Below are 17,883 nucleotides of genomic sequence, written 5' to 3'. Positions count from 1 at the left end.
TAAGAAGAAGACCTGGGGGAATTTCTGAAAGTATTGCTAAAAGACCTTCTGAAAGAAAATTCTTAGGTGGTATTTTCAAAGGAATTTCTGAGGGTATTTCTAGAGTTTCTTGCGAATGATTTTCGAAGAAATTCTTTGAGGAATTTTGTAATGAGTCACTGGAGGAATTTCCGATGAATTACTTAGAAAAACTTATGATAGAATTTCTGAAGGAATTTTTGAAGGTATGCTGGATGACTAACCGAATCAATTCCTGGGTATTTTTTACGAAAAAAATGTCTGGAGGATTTAACGAACGAAATTTTAGGTAAATTCATAAAATATCACCTGGATCAAAAATTTTGAAGCAAGGTAAATAAAAAAACCCAAGGAATACTTGAGAATATCCGATGATACATGATGTTGGAAGGACTGCAATCCTGATATTTTAGATTTTTTGGCTTAAAGTTTTAATTTCTTCCGAAATATCTGCAGAAATTACTCCGGAAAATTTAGTTGAAAAAATTCTTCCGGAAAATTGATAAAAAATGAGATAGGAAATCCTAAAGAAATTTTCGGAGAAGTTACTGACAGAAATCCCAAAGCGTTTCCAGCAGGAATTTTGAATGAAATTTCTGAAGAAATTTGCGAAGGAATTTCCTCATGAAATAACCGAAAGATATCTGGAAGAGTTTCCTAATGATTTTCTGAAGAGATTCCCGAATGAATGATCAAAAGATTATCCAGAAGGAATCTCCGAAGGTCTATAAGATTTTTTGGAAAAGTTGCTAAAGAAATCCGGACGAATGGCCGGAAAAGAACTTTCGCAAGACTTTTTTGATGAAGTTGCTTCCGGGAAATTTTGAGGAAATTCAAGGAATTTCTTCTCAGATTTTCCGATGGGCTTTCTTGAGAAACTTTTGGAAGAGAAACTTTTGCTAGAGTAATTCCAGCAGTATTTCCAAAGAAAATTTTGTAGGATTTCTTCTAAAAAAATTCCGAAAGTATTTTTAATTAAATTTCCGTAGGTATTCCTGAAGGAATTCCGAAGGATTTTCTAAAAGTATTTCTGAAGCAATTCCTAAAAGAATTTGTGAATTTCTTATAATTCCTACTTTGAATTTTTTATCTCATTCTATTTTTTTATCTAGAAGGAATATCCAAAGGAATTTATGAATATATCTTCTAAGTAATTTCTTGAGGATTTTCTGAAGAAATGCCTGGAAAAAAAATCTTGAAGGCATGTCCAAAGAAATTTTTGCAGAAATTTAAGAATGTCGGAAATTTCCACCGAATTTATTTTGGAAATTCCGTTCGGAAATTTCTTCACGAATTCTTGAATACCTTTGGAAATTCCTTCCGAAATACCTAATGAAAATTTCTGAAGGAATTCCTTCAGGAACACCTACGGATATTGTTTTAGGAAAATCTTTGGAAAATCCATTTTCTTCAGATATTCCTTTGAAAACTCATCTGAGCAATCCCTTGAGAATTCTTCTAAGAATTCTTTTAGAAATTTTTTCGGATATTCCATTAGACATTTCTTAAAGAATTTGTTTGTAAAATCCTTTCGATATTTTCCTGGGAGAAAACCTTGCGAGAATTCATATAAAAATACCTAATAATTTTGGCGAATACAATTGAATTTCAGGGAAAATATTCAATCTGGTGGGTCAGTAATTAGAAAAATTTAAGGGAACTCTTTTTTTCTCAGTACAACTTTGGCGTATATAAATACATTTCATGGAACATATTGGATTTGGTAGGGCACGTGCCCCAGCTTAACTCCGCCAGTGCTAGTTAGTTTTGGATAAACGAATTATTCTAAGTATTTTAAATTTAAAGAATAATTTCCCAAATAATGAGAAAATTTAAACAAATAATAGTATTCAGACTAATTCTAAACAATAGTGATTTACGATCATTTTTATCATGAAAAAGGAGGAACAGTGAGAAGTGAGGAAAAGTGAAGAGTGAGGAATACTATGAAATGAAGGAAAGTGAGAAGTGGGTGAAACTGAGAAGTGGGTGAAACTGAGAAGTGAAGAAAAGTGTAAGTTATCAGTTGAAATGAGAAAAAGGGAAAAAAGAAGTATTTAGAAATGTGGGAAATAAAAGGGAGGATGAGTCATATCTTTCATTGCTTTATCCTGGGCATACGTCTACTTCTGAAACAGGAATAACATCCAGCATTGCGGATGTTCCGGACATACGCATTATTTTTTTTAAGAATACACCTTAATCCTTCCCTTTTTTATGAGTAAACTTCTTCTTCTTCAATGGCTCTACATTCCAACAGGAACTTGGCCTGCTTTTCAACTAAGTACTCTATTAGCATTTCCTCAGTTATTAATTGAAAGTTTTTCTATGCCCGCCTTTGCATGATTATGTATCTTGTGTAACAAGTACAATGGATACACTATACCCAGGGAGTCGAGAATGTTTCCAACCCGAAAACATCCTAGACCGGACCGAGAATCGAACTCGCCATCTCTGGATTGGCACGCAAGGCTACTGGAGACCCCTTTCTGAGTAAACTATGACCCCAATAAAAAGCTAACAATTATCTTTGCCTCAAACCGGCGAATTCATGCTTTCTATGAAATAAATACGTCTGCATGATTCGGAATTGTGGCTGTTGTTATATCCACCATTCTGTTTTAATTTCGGCACCACTCTAAGTCAAAATCAGTCAAACCTCCAAGAGTCGATGTTCTATGACTCTATATCGACTCATGGAAGCCAATTATACCACATTAAAACTTATTTTACTGTTACTGTGATAGCCTCACAAACAGCTTTACAAAGATTTTCTATTCCTCATCTCTATATTTCCATGAGTCGATGGTCCCTTCAAGATCGACTCATAGAGGTGAGTATACCCAAATTACACCAAATGAACGTGATGTCAAACAGCCTTTTTGGCAAATGAACCGATCTCGGCTTGAAAGCAGATTCTAAGAGTTTAAGTAATACTGGAGAATGCTTGAGTGAATATTTTCGGTTTAGTTCAAATGTAAACTAATTTCAAATTTATATATTTCCAATCACTTTCATTTTGTATATATTATTTATAAAAAAAATGAAGATTGTTTTGGTAGAGAAGAAATTAAAGTGTTTTTAAACCATATGATATTTAATATATAAAATAATGCTTTTATAAACTTCAAGACAATCAAGCATCCAACACAAGCGAACAAACCACTTTAATGGTTTCTTGTTTAGCTAGTGGAAAATCCCGCCTTAAGGCTAATCTAAGAATAAATGGATAAACACTTTTAATCTGTTTATTTTATGAATTTTTGATGATCATGCGAAAAAACGACATGAGACTGATATGAGAAATGGACGAAAAATATAGTCAAACATATATTTTTTTTTATTAATACATAATAAACATCCATAAGTTATATAATTCTAAAAATCATTATCTTATGCTTTATACCCTTTATCTATATTGCCGTCATACGCATATTTGTCTCATGTTGGCTGTCTCATGTTGGCTATATGCGTATAACGACAGTATACCTAATAGCTAAATTAAACTAAACTAAACATCAAATATTTTGAGCCACTAAAAAATCAAATCAATCAAAATAATAGAATTATTGTTTTGGAAATATCTGGAAAACAATTGATTGAAATGTTATCAACTTGCATGTAGAGAGACTAAGTGCAAATAGTAATAATAATTGTGGAATGAGTCATTTGAATTGGTCAGCATATCAAAAATAAAAACTGCTAACTGCCATAAGACGAGTTAGTACGAGACACTGAAAACGGCCTTACTGTTGAAGTCAAAATACGTATCTGAAAAGTTACAAACAAGTGGTGAAATTAAATGGGATAGTTGTAGCTCGTCTCCTGAAAAGTGCAGATATTCCACCAAAAAGCTTTTAATAATTTTCTTATGAAAACTGCTGTTAATTTGAACAATTTAAACTAGAGTGTAATTTTTTGACTAGTGGGTCGAAAATATTCAAACATAGTATATAACAATTTCAACATATTTGTAGTTCACTGCCAAAATTTCAGCTTAATCGGTCATCGGGGAACAAAGTTATAGCTTGTCAAAGTTGACCATTTTGTATGAAAATCGCCCTACGCTGCTAGTATTCGAAACACAGGTGTAGGGTACGTACCCCTCTTTTTCTCCACTCCTAAAAACAGGCCAGGACCTAACAAATGATCCAGCAAAGTTTATTAGACCCAAAGTTATGTAAATAAATCAAAAAAAGATCATTTAGGAACCTATTAGAGGTTTTTGCCAACTTTTGTATGGAGTGGAATCACTGTGCGGCGGTCAGCAGCAACAAGCGAAACGATAGCCGCGGTTGTTGGTTGCTGTCGTCATTATCGGGATCGTTGTGTGATCTCCGATCCTCAGTCAAACGCAAACCACAGCACAGCGCTCACATCTCAGCGTGCTCACATCTGCTGGTCTGATGGCTGCGCGAATTTATCGCGGAGAAAAGCGTCATCGTTTGTGGTCTCCTGAAAGCGCACTCGCGCGCGCTCTCTCTCTTTGAGGTCGGATTGGTGGATTTGCGTGGGTTTGTTTTGGTTTCACCGCTGGCTGCTGGCTGGCATTGCATCGCTAGCCAGCTAGCGGAAGTTAGGGTGGTTCTGCGGTTGTCGGTTCGTATTTCGATCGAATAATGATCTCAGCTTTTGGTTGCGAGAGGAGAGAGGTCTTGCATGTGGTGGTTGCTCATAGCTTCAAACTGCGAACTGCATCTCGATAGAAGAAGTAACGTTAAATTGTATTGATCATGTGATAATAAGTTTTCATTTGAGATTGTGGGTTACCAATTTCTTTGTTTCCTAAAAAATAGTTACTTTTGAGTAATTTGTTGAATTTTTGCTTCTTGATTTAGTATTTATTAGATTAGTTCGTGCAGAAAACAAACCTAATGCATTAGATAAAATTGTTGAATTTTTTTTGAAGTATCCAGTTAGCGAAGCTGTAGGATTGCTAATCCATAAATAGCGTGCTCGGTTCTCGTCTGGTCTAGGCTACCAAGCACTGAGAAGGGTAACATTATCTACTTATTTGTGTCCTTACCAGACAAAACACTATTTTATGCAATGACTGAAATCCGTGTGAATTATTGGCTGTAAATCGTTCAATTTGCTCGAATAGCATGTACGGTGATCACAAAACACAAAACAAGTTACCCGTAGACATATTTCACGAGTTTAATTTCATTAGAATATCTGGAGTACTGCTAAATCCATGCAGAGTCCCTATTCCATGCTACTTAGTTAGCAAAGGTTATTCCAGTTGAAGGTGCAATCGAATAACTCCTAACGCATTAAATTTCCTTTATTTCTTTGGATCAGAAAATGATTTATCCTTTGCTGCTTGCCAAGTTTTTATGATGTTTATAATTGTGCATTTGTTATAGCAAAGGTCGGCTTTTAATGATACCCTTTTATTAGCAGTTTTCTATGGGCAATAACAAACACTCAATCATAAACACTTCTGGCGTGTTGAGATGAATATTTTTTCGGATTGTTATGGTAATTATGAATAGTTGAGAATCATAAAAGTAGACATAGCGCAGGTAATCGTTAACACTTTGGAATGTACTTCAAAATGGCTTCAATTTAGGAGGTACTGCGAATTTGCATTTTTGCTTTTTTCGCAAATGACATCGAATTAATTACTATACGTGGTTTTTACGCGAGGGATACGTTCCGGGTAAATCAAAACCGCGTAAAAAACGACTTCACTAAAAATAGATTTTTTTGTGGTTTTCACGTGTTTCCTAACCTTTTTGAAAAACCGCGTAAAAAAACTTTAAAAAAAATCCGCGTAAATCCCGAAAACCGTGTAAAAAACGACTTGTAATCAAAAATCGGGTTTTCGCTATTTTCACGCGTAACCAAAGGCATATCGACCTGTTTCAAATATGGTACATGCTCTTTGTGGTACATAGAATAGAATGTGTATGAAGAATAACTTGTTGGCCATCCAAGAAATTCCAGGAGTAAGGCCTTTTGATCTACCCGCGTAACCAAAGGTCTCTTTCAAATATGCTCCTTGTGGAACATAGAATAGAGTATATACACAGCATAACTTCATGGCTATCAAAGAAAAAAAATCATTGAGTAAGGCCTTAAGATCTACACGCGAAACCAAAAGTCTGACAACCTGTTTCATATATGATACATGCACTGAAAAAAAACCGCGTAACGCGTACCCAAATGTCTGTCGACCTGTTTCAAATATATTGCGTGCTCCTTGTGGTACATGGGATAAATTCCAAGATGCGCGTGAAAATAGTCACGTAAATAACGACCCGAGTCAGGGACGTTGTACGGGTCGGACAGGAGAGCGATATCGGTCCTCGACTCCGAGACCAACTGCCACAGCAGCTGCTGGACAGATGCACAGTGGTTAAGATTGAACTGTGTTGCTTGCATGGCTTCTTCTTGTTTTCCTCTCCGATGGGACACGGAGGTCCACCCATAACGTGATTACATGCTTGCTTTTTGCTGGTGCAGATGGACACTTTGATGACTTATCGCATTCCTGCGACTTGTGCCTTTCCTAAACCACATTGACGACACCGGTTACTACGGTATTAGACCTTAAAGTCGTAGGACTTATATCCCGACTCTAGGCACCAATACTGCCGTAATCTGGAAAAGTGACGTAACAGCCATTTTACAACATGCATGTTTTCCATTTTTCTGTTAAAGAGCTCGATGAGTAGTACTCGTTAACACCATTTTTGGAAAATGGCGTATACGTCACTTTTTCAGATGACGGCAGAATAGTACCTGTCCACTGAAGGTGACTGAAGTTTGATTATTGGGCTTACTAATCAGCCGATTTCAACATCACTCGCTCCATGACCTAGGGTAGGCTAGCTGCGTGTCAAATGGACGACCTTTGTACCGCACTGCTCTCTGACGGCAGAAACGACGTCGTCCGCGTTCGTGACCTCGTACAGTTGCGTGCACGACGACCCCAACGACCTCACCTCGGCGCCGTCACCCAAGATCTCTTGGGCCAGTCGTCCCGCTAGTTGCGCTTCACGTTTCAGCACCAAGATCATTTCACCAGTGTTGGTGCATCTGACGCTTCGTGCGTCCTGTTCCATCGCCGAATGCTTTTCGGTCACCTGCATCGACGTCGGCATACTTATGCTTATCAGTTTTCGCCAACAAGGGCTTTACTCTGTCCTCAACTTTATTTGCGGGACGAGATGCGCTCCACTTCCGCTTTGAGCTACTGACCAGCTGCCAGGTATTTTCGGTCCCTTGTGTCCTGTGTGGTTGATAGAAGCGTCCTGTTCTTATCTTACGACTCGAACAGCATGGCGGTGCACCAGCAGGTTCTGTTTCAGTTCCTTACTGATGTTCTGCCTTCCGCTTGCGAACTCGATAATGTTATCGAGTTGCTCGACGACCACCCACATCTCGGGTAGTGGTCTAAATATTGTACCCAAATCGAAAGTAGTCTAGATTATAGACACTGTAGGTTCTATATACGAGCTGAGGCGAAAACGAGTGTAGCCAAACGCACTCTCAATTAGTGTAGCCAAGCGAGCATAACGTCACGAATGTAATCCAAGCAATGGAACGTGTGACGTCAAATTCGCGTGATAAACTTTACCCCTCTTACTTCTCACATCTCCCATCTTTATCTCATTTTTCACTTTTTAAGTCTCACTTTTCACTATTCACTTCTCGCCTCTCACTTCTCACTTCTCACTTACCAACTCTTTGCTTCTCACTTCTCACATCAAACACCTCACTTCTCCCTTCTAACTTCTCTCTTTTTGCTTCTCACTTTTCACATCTCACACATTGCTTTTTATTTCGCGCTCCTCACTTCTCATATCTCACTTCTTACATTCACTTCTCTCCATTCACTTCTCGGCTCTCACTTATCACTTCTCGTTTCTCACTTTTCTCTTTTCACATCTTACATCTCACTTCTCGTATAATTTTTTCACTTCTCACTTTTAAATCTCACTTCTCACTTGTAGCTTTTCATTTCTCGGCTCTCACTTATCACTTTTCGTTTCTCACTTCTCACTTCTCACATATCTCATTTTTATCTCATTTTTTACTTCTCACTATTCACTTCTCGCCTCTCACTTTTCATTTCTTGCTCCTCGCTTCTCATTTCCTACTTCCCACTTCTTGCTTCTCACTTCTCACTTCACACTCCCCACTTCCCTAGTAGCACACATGTTCCTCATTGGTTTCTACAACTGATATGTGACCAGATTCAGTCACAATAAAGTTGCTGTAACTATTTTTGTGATGCTTGCGCTGCTTGGGCTATCTTCTAACTTCAACCTTCTTTCCTTCACTTCTTACATCTTACAATTTTTCATTTCTCGGACCTCACTTCTCACAACTCAGTTCTCTCCATTCAATTCTGGCTTCTTACTTCTCGCTTCTCACTTCTCACATCTTTCATCTCACTTCTCGTATTGAATTTCTCACTTCTCAATCTCACTTCTCATTTGTCGCTTCCAACCCACTTCTCGGCTCTCACTTATCTCTTCTCGTTTCTCACTTCTCGCTTCTCACATCTCACTTCTCGTATCGAATTTCTCATTTCTCACTTTAAGCTTCTCATTTCTCGGCTCTTACTTATTACTTCTCGTTTCTCACTTCTCATTTTTCAAATCTCACATAATTATCCCATTTCCCACTTTCACTATTCAGTTCTCGCCTCTCACTTCTGACATCCCGCTTCTCTCTTTTCACTTTTCACTTCTCATTTTCCACTTCTTACTTCTCACTTCTCGTTTCTTACTTCTCACTTCTTATTTCTCATTTCTACCTTCTCACTTATCCTTTCTTGTTTCTCACTTCTTACATCTCCCATGTTTCATATTACTTCTCACTTCTTATTTTTCACTTCTAATTTCTCACATCTCACTTCTCACTTTACGCTTTTCAAAAATTACTTTCCACTACTACTCCCAAATTTCAAAATTCACTTCTCGCTACTGTTTTCTTACTCTCATTTATACCATCCTTTTTCTCACTTTTCACTTCGCACATCTTATCTCTCATCCACTTTTAACTTCTTCTTTTTCTCATCTTTCTCGCTTCTCATTTTACACAACTCGTTTCTCACTTCTTATGTCTCACTATTCACTTCTTACTCCTCAATTCTTGCTGCTCTCTTCTCACATCTCACATATTACTCTTTTTTTTCTCATTTCTCACTTCTTCCTTCTCACTTCTCATTCGGACTAACGACTGTGGCCAAATGACCTTCGAGACTGACGGCCTTCGCTCTAATGACCCAGCATTGTACCTCCATTTAATACTCTGTTTTCCCTTGAAAAAGACTTAGAATATTTTTTTGAAAACCGTGTAGAATCCGAAATCCGCGTAAAAAACGACTTTTGCAAGAAGGGATAAAAAATCAACTTTTTACAATTTTCCCGAGACATTTTTGAAAAATCGCGTAAAATATTAAATCCGCGTAGAAAAAACCATAAATCCCAAAAACCGCGAAAATCCCAAAATCCGCATAAAAAAATCGCGTATAAAAACGTGTGAAAAGCAACACCAGTGTTCACATTAGTGTATGAAATTCATCAATAATTTTCCACCTTCGTTCGATAGGGAATACTGCTGATGGAAGTTCATTTTTGTGAGTTCAACGAGAAAAACAAAAAAAACAAGAAAAACGAGAAAAACGAGAAAAACAAGAAACAAAAACTATAAATACTAAGTACGAAGTTTGAAATATGAAAGTAGAAATTGGAAATCGGAAGTGCAAAATTGAAAATTTGAAATTTTAATTTGGAACATGGAGAATAACGAAGATAGAAGCAAAGGCAAAAGAGAACTATTGAACCTTGCTTTTGTAAAGAAACAGAGAAAGGATTAGAGAAAAGCAGAAATTAGAAAACAGGATGAAGGATGAAGAAGAAAGATAAAAAATAATAATAATCTTCTTCTATATACATAAAAATGGCACGGCAAATGCTGGGTAAAGCGTACCATTGGTACTTCGCGTACCTGAAGGAATAAAATAGACCCCATCTCGCGGTCCTTAGCCTCTTACCCAGCAACTCCTATCCCTACCTCCCCGCGGTGCTGGCCGGGATACGAGCAATCTTAGGGAAGATCGGGTAACCAACCCCGGTGGGAACTATGGTCGTATGCTGACAGGGAAGGGGGGGGTTTGCTCCTCTCTGGAGGTGCAAATCTTATTGAGCGTCTGTTCTCCATGTCAGGATCGGCTCACAACAGCGTCTGTTCTCCATGTTAGGGGCGGCTGATCATCGTCCGAGTGCCAGCGAGGGACTCTAAGTGAAACTGTGCACCATGGTCCACCGGAAATAAGGAGGAATGGTCCTCCGGATATTTAGGGGGTTTGGTGTCAGGCCCTGCAAGCCAGCCTTTAAAAAATCATAAGCAACGAACAATCAACAAGAGTACGGACCGGAACCATCGGCGAATACCACTGCGACGAAAAGGGACTAGCGATTGGAAACTCGGTTCGTGGAACTGCAAATCTCTCAACTTCATCGGGAGCACACGCATACTCGCCGATGTGTGCAGAACGACTTGGCGAGCGTGGGGCGTATCCGAGGATGGAGAGATGCGGCCTCGAACCGTGCATTGTGGCGTCAAATTGTTGATTCAGTGTTATCTGTTTAGATGTTAACTAAATAAATAAATAAATAATAAATAAATATACATAAAAATGAATTTCTGTCAGTCTGAACTTTATAGACTCCTAAACTACTGAACCGATCGGCGTGAAAATTTGTGCGCAGAGGTTTTTGGGGCCGGGGAAGGTTCTTAGGATGGTTCGAGACCCCTCCCTCCTTTGGAAAGGGGGGCTCCCATACAAATGAAACAGAAATTTCTGCATAACTTGAAAACTAAACAGAGAATAAATCAATTTTAGGCGAAACGAAGTGCGTCGGGTCTGCTAGTAATAAATAATAAGAAAAAAAACAAGAAAAAGACAAACAGGTGAATATGTGCGCCACCCTTAATAGTTTTTGACATCACGAGAACCAAAGCAGTTTTTTTGTATACAAAAGTAGATTTTTTTCTCTAGACAAACGATGATTATGTAGTCATTATTTTTTTTGGATTGAAAACCTAACAAATTAACAAGGACGCTTTGTTTGTTTGGACGCGTCTAAATTTTTTTTGAAGGTCACGCAAAATTTGAATAACATTGACTAAATGCTGTCATTTTTTCACAGCACAAAGTCAAAAATATGCAAAAAGATTCGTATTGATAAAAATATGATGCATGCAACAATGCATCATAATTTCAGGATATTTGGACTTTAAGTTATTGCCTCAATATGGGGTCACTTGATCCCTCGTTAGTCAGCCATACACAAATTTGGTGAAAAAATTCCAAAAAATTTAATTTGTTCTCTGGTGGCTAATTGTTTGTAGATTTGACAGATCTGATGAAGGTTTGGCTCGAAAAAGATATTTATTGAGTGGATATGATGAAAAAGGGATGAAAAAGTCCAAAAAAATTCCATAACAAAAATCGTTCATGAATACCCACAACAAATCGTAAAATCGGCGTATTTCGAAGGGAAAATATTTGAATAATCAAAGGACAACGTTCTACTTATATCAAAGCAAATTCGTGGAGAGGGATCAATTCTCAACAAATATTTTTAAATTTAACTTTCAGAAGCACTCCAAAAACTCGATTATATATCAATAACAACATTAAATTACAGATTACAATATTACATAATTACAAACATCAGAAACGTTAATTTATATATATATATATTTTTATAGAGTCTGTGTGAAAACCGAGTAAGTTTATTTATTTTTGGCTGTGGTACATCGGGAATGCGAATGCGAAAAGGGGATCAAGTCTCCCCAGTCTCTCCTATCTTGCGCGCGGCCGCTGATCTGAAACTTTGAACGCCAGTATACAATTTATTTATTTATTTATTTATTCAAACTAAGATCCAAGAATCTTTCACGGTACAGAAAAGTCGTCTGCATTGAGCACGGTCCACAACTGTACGTCGCCATTCACTAGGCTGACCAGATCATTTATGTGAAAAAACGGGACAAACGTCCTTGCAAAACGGGACATGTCAAAAAACTTTGTGATGAAATTCAAGAACTGTGGAAATTTCAAAATGTATTTGCTTAATTTTCATTTTCCTTGTAAGAAATTAAAAATATTTTAGAGTGAATCATACACCACCAGACCTTTTTATTGTATTAAGTATTTATATGTAATTGTATTAGACATGCATTAACTTTTACAATTCTGAACATTTGAAAATAACAAATAATAGTAAAACTACCAATCTAATCAATTCCATTTTGATCGAAATTTATTTTCAATTACGTTAAAAGTAGCCTCACACTTCGGGAATCTTGTCAATTGATTTTGTTCCCATGTGCTCCCAAAAAAGCGGGACTCATGCAGATTCGTCGCGGAAAGGAAACAATCCGGGCCAATTTATAGCCTGGTTAATAGCTCGGACTCTCGGAGATTTCCGCCGGATTGTTTTTTAAATCGAGCCGAATTTCTAATTTTTCATAACGGAATCCCATAAATCTCGTCCACACACATGGGAGCGAAATTTGCAGACAAGTTCCTGATATGTGAACTAGCTTTAAAGAACGTGGGGACCTTAGATCTAGCCTTTAAGCCGACCAAATTTTCCCTTGGTTTGAAACTGCCTTAAACTCAATTTTGTTCAGTTGATTTATTATAATTTTTTTTTCATGCTGTCGTTTTCTACAGTGGATGATTTCGAAATAATCAGAATTATTCAGAAAGACTTTGAATGATTCAAAACAGAATAATGTAAAATAAACTTAATCTAAAAATAAGAATGTCCTGCGCTTCATTTTATTGACGTTGAGGCGTGACCTGATTTTAAGGAAATACTTGTTTACCAAAGTTACTAATTCCGTTCAATCCACTGATGAAATTGGCCAAATTTTAATGCCTCCGGAATAAGCAGAAAAAATCATTGATTGTGTTGAAAATCTCTCGGAGAAGCACCTGTTGTCATTAACTGTTAAAAACCTTAAGAAAAATCGATCTATGGAAAATACAGAACGGCATAGATAGCATTCTTTTAAAAACACTAATAACATAACATCTCACACTTTTTTTATGGGTTTCGTCCACTTTCTTTGTTGAGAGATGAGCCAGCCGATGGCTGTAAATCTCTCTAATAAGGACGAAAAAAACTTTCTATGTATGACCAACGTAGAACGGGACAAATTGAGGATTTTTCAGATTACGACGGGACATCACAAAAAGGTCTAGAAAACGGGACTGTCCCGTTACGGTACGTATGACCAGCCTACCATTCACGCAGGGTCCGCAAATCTTTCCTGATCGACCCACCTTGCTCGCTGAGTCCGTAGACCGACTATCGGTCCATTGAGCATTTTGTAGATAGTCTGTGCGGTATAACGTGGAACTATTTTCGATCTTGCGGGTTCCAAGATACGTACGATTACCTGCTTCGATGCATATTCGAATTGCTTTCCGAAGCTTTCGAACGCTTCCGAAGCGTTTCCGTATGAAAACAAATCTTATCCTTTCCGTGCGCGTGCAAGAGAAAGATGATTAACATCAGATAGCCTTATGATGTAGGCTTCCTCCATCTTCTCCAAGTAACGTGTCATCAGGAAACCGAATAACGTAACGGATTTCGTGAAAATTTTACCACTCGTGTCGATCCCTGCCCTTCGTATTACCACCTTCATCACCTTGTCGTAATCCTCTGCACATTTACTCCAAAAACTCGAACTATGCAGATCACCCGATCCATGGTCGCCTTGATCAACGGTATCAGTTTATTTGGAAATCCGTGTTCGTGCATCAGCTGCCATTGCTGATCTCGATCGATTGTATCATATGCGGCTTTGAAGTTGATGGAGATTGTTGCAGATTTATTTTCCATCGTGTGTTTCATAAGTTTCAAATGGTTTTCATTGAGGTTAATTTTGGAACAAGCATTAGTGCGAGAAAACCGCTTTGTCTAGCAGACAGAAGCCTTTCCCCGCAATCAATTTAGCGACGCATAACCCCAGGCTCAGAATTGGGGACGGGAATAAAACAATGTTCAAGGTTGCTATTCTGTTTATCATCATCATAGTACAATTTTGAAATGTGGAAAAACATTTATTTCTTTTCACCGCCAATACATAAAGAGTCTATAAACGGGAGAGTAGGAGTTTTATGAATCATTTTATCTAGATGTAACAGCTGTAAACTATCATAGCTGGAGTAGGGCATAAGTTTTTTTTTAGTAGCTGTTGATGTAAACTACGGGAAAATTTGCGATTCTTCTTATGCAGATTGTACCGAAGAAACAATTCTTGGGAATACAAAGAATATTCTTATTCGATTATCCCAAATGTTGAATGTATAATTAATATTCCAGTTTGTGGTTTAAAAATATGTTTTATCATGTACCATTTATTGAGCTACCGTTGCACCAGTAGTGCTGACTCTGTGTGATAAGAACTCTATTAACGAAGTCTTATGTTTGTTCTATGATCGCTCGTAGCTGGGGTCGTGAATTATTATTACCACTTGCTGAAAGTTTGTAATTGATGGGATTTTCCTTCGTTAGCATAAATCTTAACCCATTTACGTTGTGGTGTTCTGTTTGTTGTAAGGCAACCGAACGAAGATAGAAAGCAAGTTCATAATCATTTTTGCATTTTAAACAAAAAAAAACTTACCCTGGAGTTGCCAATCGAAGTCTAGCTAAATGGAAGTCCATCAGCATGGGTAAATTATTTCGAAGGTCACTTCATACGTGCGTCCGCATGACAGTGAACAACGTGCACTTGAAATCGCCCCGATAGTGATTCTCGATAGTTTTACGATATTCGCATAAACTGAGAAGCGTGCCGACCGGCTATTAATCAAGCGAAATATTTGAGCGGTAAGTGTAACATTCCTGTTCCTCTACTTGCACAGTGTAGTGTAAATAAACCCATCGGCCACTTATCGGAAATTCATTCCTGTGTGATGTGGAATCGACGGGAGTTTATTTACATTAGCAGAGTCAAATAGGCGCTCGCACTACCGGATGGCCAATGGAATTTGTTATGATCGAATGTGTTTACTTTATTGGGTTCCATTATATTCGGATGTGTTGATCTTGGAGCTAACGCCCATCACAGACAAGCAGAAATTGACATAGAATGATAGATAAGATCAATAATGTAGGGACATAGCGCATTTCTAATTTTGACTTATGTATTTTACCCTGATAGTCGAGAACGAATTTTCAAAGATTTGTTTTAAATAGTTATAGAACTCAAGCTAATAATAATTTGTCATTCTTTCATCGAATTAGATCACGTTTCGTAAGTTGATTCAAACATTCTTCTCGGACTTAGGGCAACCAAACAAAGTGGGAACCCCAAAGGAAGTGCTTTCAAAAGTGAGCTCGAAATGGAATTTTTGAAATGTACCTAAATGCTGTTGTAGACGAGTTTGAGACATTCTGACCGCTGGTCGTTCAATAAACTCCATTTTATTCCTTTTTCGTTTTTTTGCTTGGTCAAATGCTAATCATTCGATAAGCAGGAATTATATGCGCGGGGCGCATTACATCGGAATGTCTACTAGCTTAACAAGTTATTTTTAAATTTCAGCTAATTATACTTGTTTTTGTTAAGAAAAAACAGTAAAGCAGACGTAAACATAACAGGGGTCCACGTTGTGTTGGTTACCCTACAATATTTCACCCATTCAGGATGGTTCCTGACTATGGCGAATTTCAGCCGCTGAAGTGTGGGATGACAAACAAGAGATGAGCTAATTACTGTCGAACGATGTTTAATAAATCCTCCATCAATAGGTTGATGTGTAATCCAATTGTAAATAAAGGCTCATAAATCAACTGATGGAACAAAGGGTCGTTAGCACACTAGAGGCGTGTGGGTTGGAGCGAATATCTCGCAAATAATGTCATCAAGCTGAAGCGTAGATTATGGTAGTTCTAGGCAAGCACCGTACATTACGCTTTACAGTGCAATGGTGGTTTTCTGGAAGCACGATTAGAAAACACAAGTCATTAAACCGATAAGATTCAATCAGATGCGCCAAGGGATAATGTAATTTTTAGTTTTTTTTTTCAGGAATAAAGCATACCACTTAAGCAAAATGGCTGAAATAGGAGAAATTGACAAATTCAGGGGAGTTACTTTTTACGAATTTTATGTGAATTTTAACGAATTTCCTTTTATTTATTTTTTGACGTAAACTAGGCTGATGCAAATGTTCAAAAACACAAATTATGTCTTCCCCCTCCATCGAATTTTTTGCTCAAAAATAATAATTTGAGGAGGCAAAAAATCCATAATAGGTATTATGAAGTTTTATAAATCACTCTGTAACGTTTTACGTTTTTGTTGATGTTAATTAATTATTCGTAAACTGAAAATATTATAAGAATAAAATAATAACTTTAAATAAAAGCTAGTGTTGATAAAATCGAGCTATCTCTGTGCTCAACTCGCGTACAGGGAACATGTTATAAAAGCTCTGCTTTTATAGCATGGCGCTAAATTTAAAATAAGCGGTTTAAATTCGCCATGCTTCTCGGCGCCATGCAAATCATTTGGCGCGATTTTCAAATAATGCATTCTCCTGAAGAATAGTTACAGAGTAGTCTTTCAAAATACTTGAATAGAGCTCAAATTTGAAAAGAGGCACAGTTTCTTGGCGTAGCTATTTCATCCGCTCGATCATTTCGCTAGAAGATCGGCTGGAAAGCAGAAGTACGCGATTAGAGATACTTACGTTTTGAGAATATCTTGTGTGATTTGAAGTACAATTTAAAGGTAACATTAGTGAGTGAGTTTAAAAAAATGATAAGTGGTGTTAAACGTTTTGTGTTTCTTTCTTTGTTTAGTGGACTGAGGTCCGTTGTATCGCAAATTCTGCTTGATTTTTTTATTAAACCTACTACTACGAAAAAAGGTAATTATACTTAATTATGTGAGCGATTTAACTTAATACTAAAATAACTTCGTGTTGAACGCAGCGCGCTGCGCTTTTTTCGTACGGCTGGAAATTTCCGTCGTCTTGTGGCGACCGTCCAAGGTCCCGTCGTGTTGCGAGCCAAGAATTCCGTTCAAGATCATCGAGACCCGTGTGTACCGTGAAGGCCCGCCTCAAGTAGGTAGTTAAACGGAGTGTGTGAAGTCGTTCAAACCATCGTAGCGAAGAATCTCCCGTCGGTCGTCCATTGCCGAAGGTAAGGTCCCTCTCCGTCATTTTCTGTGGACCGGAGCCATCCGAGAGCGCGTGTCGCCCATTGCACGCAGTGAACCCGATCCGAACCGAAAGATATAGGTTTCGCCGATCCCCGCTCGGTGGAACGGAAAGGTACGCGAAGCCGGGTCGCTTTGGGTACGTGTGCCTCTATCCGTAAGTGAGGATCGCCCGGGGACATTATCGGCATTTTTACGCCGCCATTGCTCTCGCGGAACAAAACGGAAGCTTCCGTTCCAGCCGCCACTACCTCCGCATCTCTAGTTCGGCCATAACACACACGCGGGTCATCTTTACGTTGCGCGCCAAATTGCAGCGTGGTTATTCCGGTGGCAGCCATCGCATCACCGCCATCGTCGAGGTTTTCTCGAGCCAGAAGCTGCCAGATTCGTCGAAGGTCGTCGATCATCAAAAACCTGCGCAGGTACGTGTTAGAGCTTAGTTACATGGCCATGTTTGCTCTTATGTTTCCATTTCCGTTGAAAAACGTCCAGCACGAATAAAATATTCTAGAAGTAAAGTGATGGTGATTTAGTTTAATTACGTTTAACGTCAGTTTCTGAAATAAACGACTCACTAATTTCGGGAGCCAAATACGTTATTTCTTGGATGTATGGAAACTTTTTGCGGTCCCTAAGGTCTTG

Source organism: Armigeres subalbatus, chromosome 3 (assembly GCF_024139115.2).
Source record: "Armigeres subalbatus isolate Guangzhou_Male chromosome 3, GZ_Asu_2, whole genome shotgun sequence".
NCBI classification, from domain to species: Eukaryota; Metazoa; Arthropoda; class Insecta; order Diptera; family Culicidae; genus Armigeres; species Armigeres subalbatus.
The sequence above is the reverse complement of the archived record's forward strand: the minus strand, read 5'-3'. Positions refer to the sequence as shown.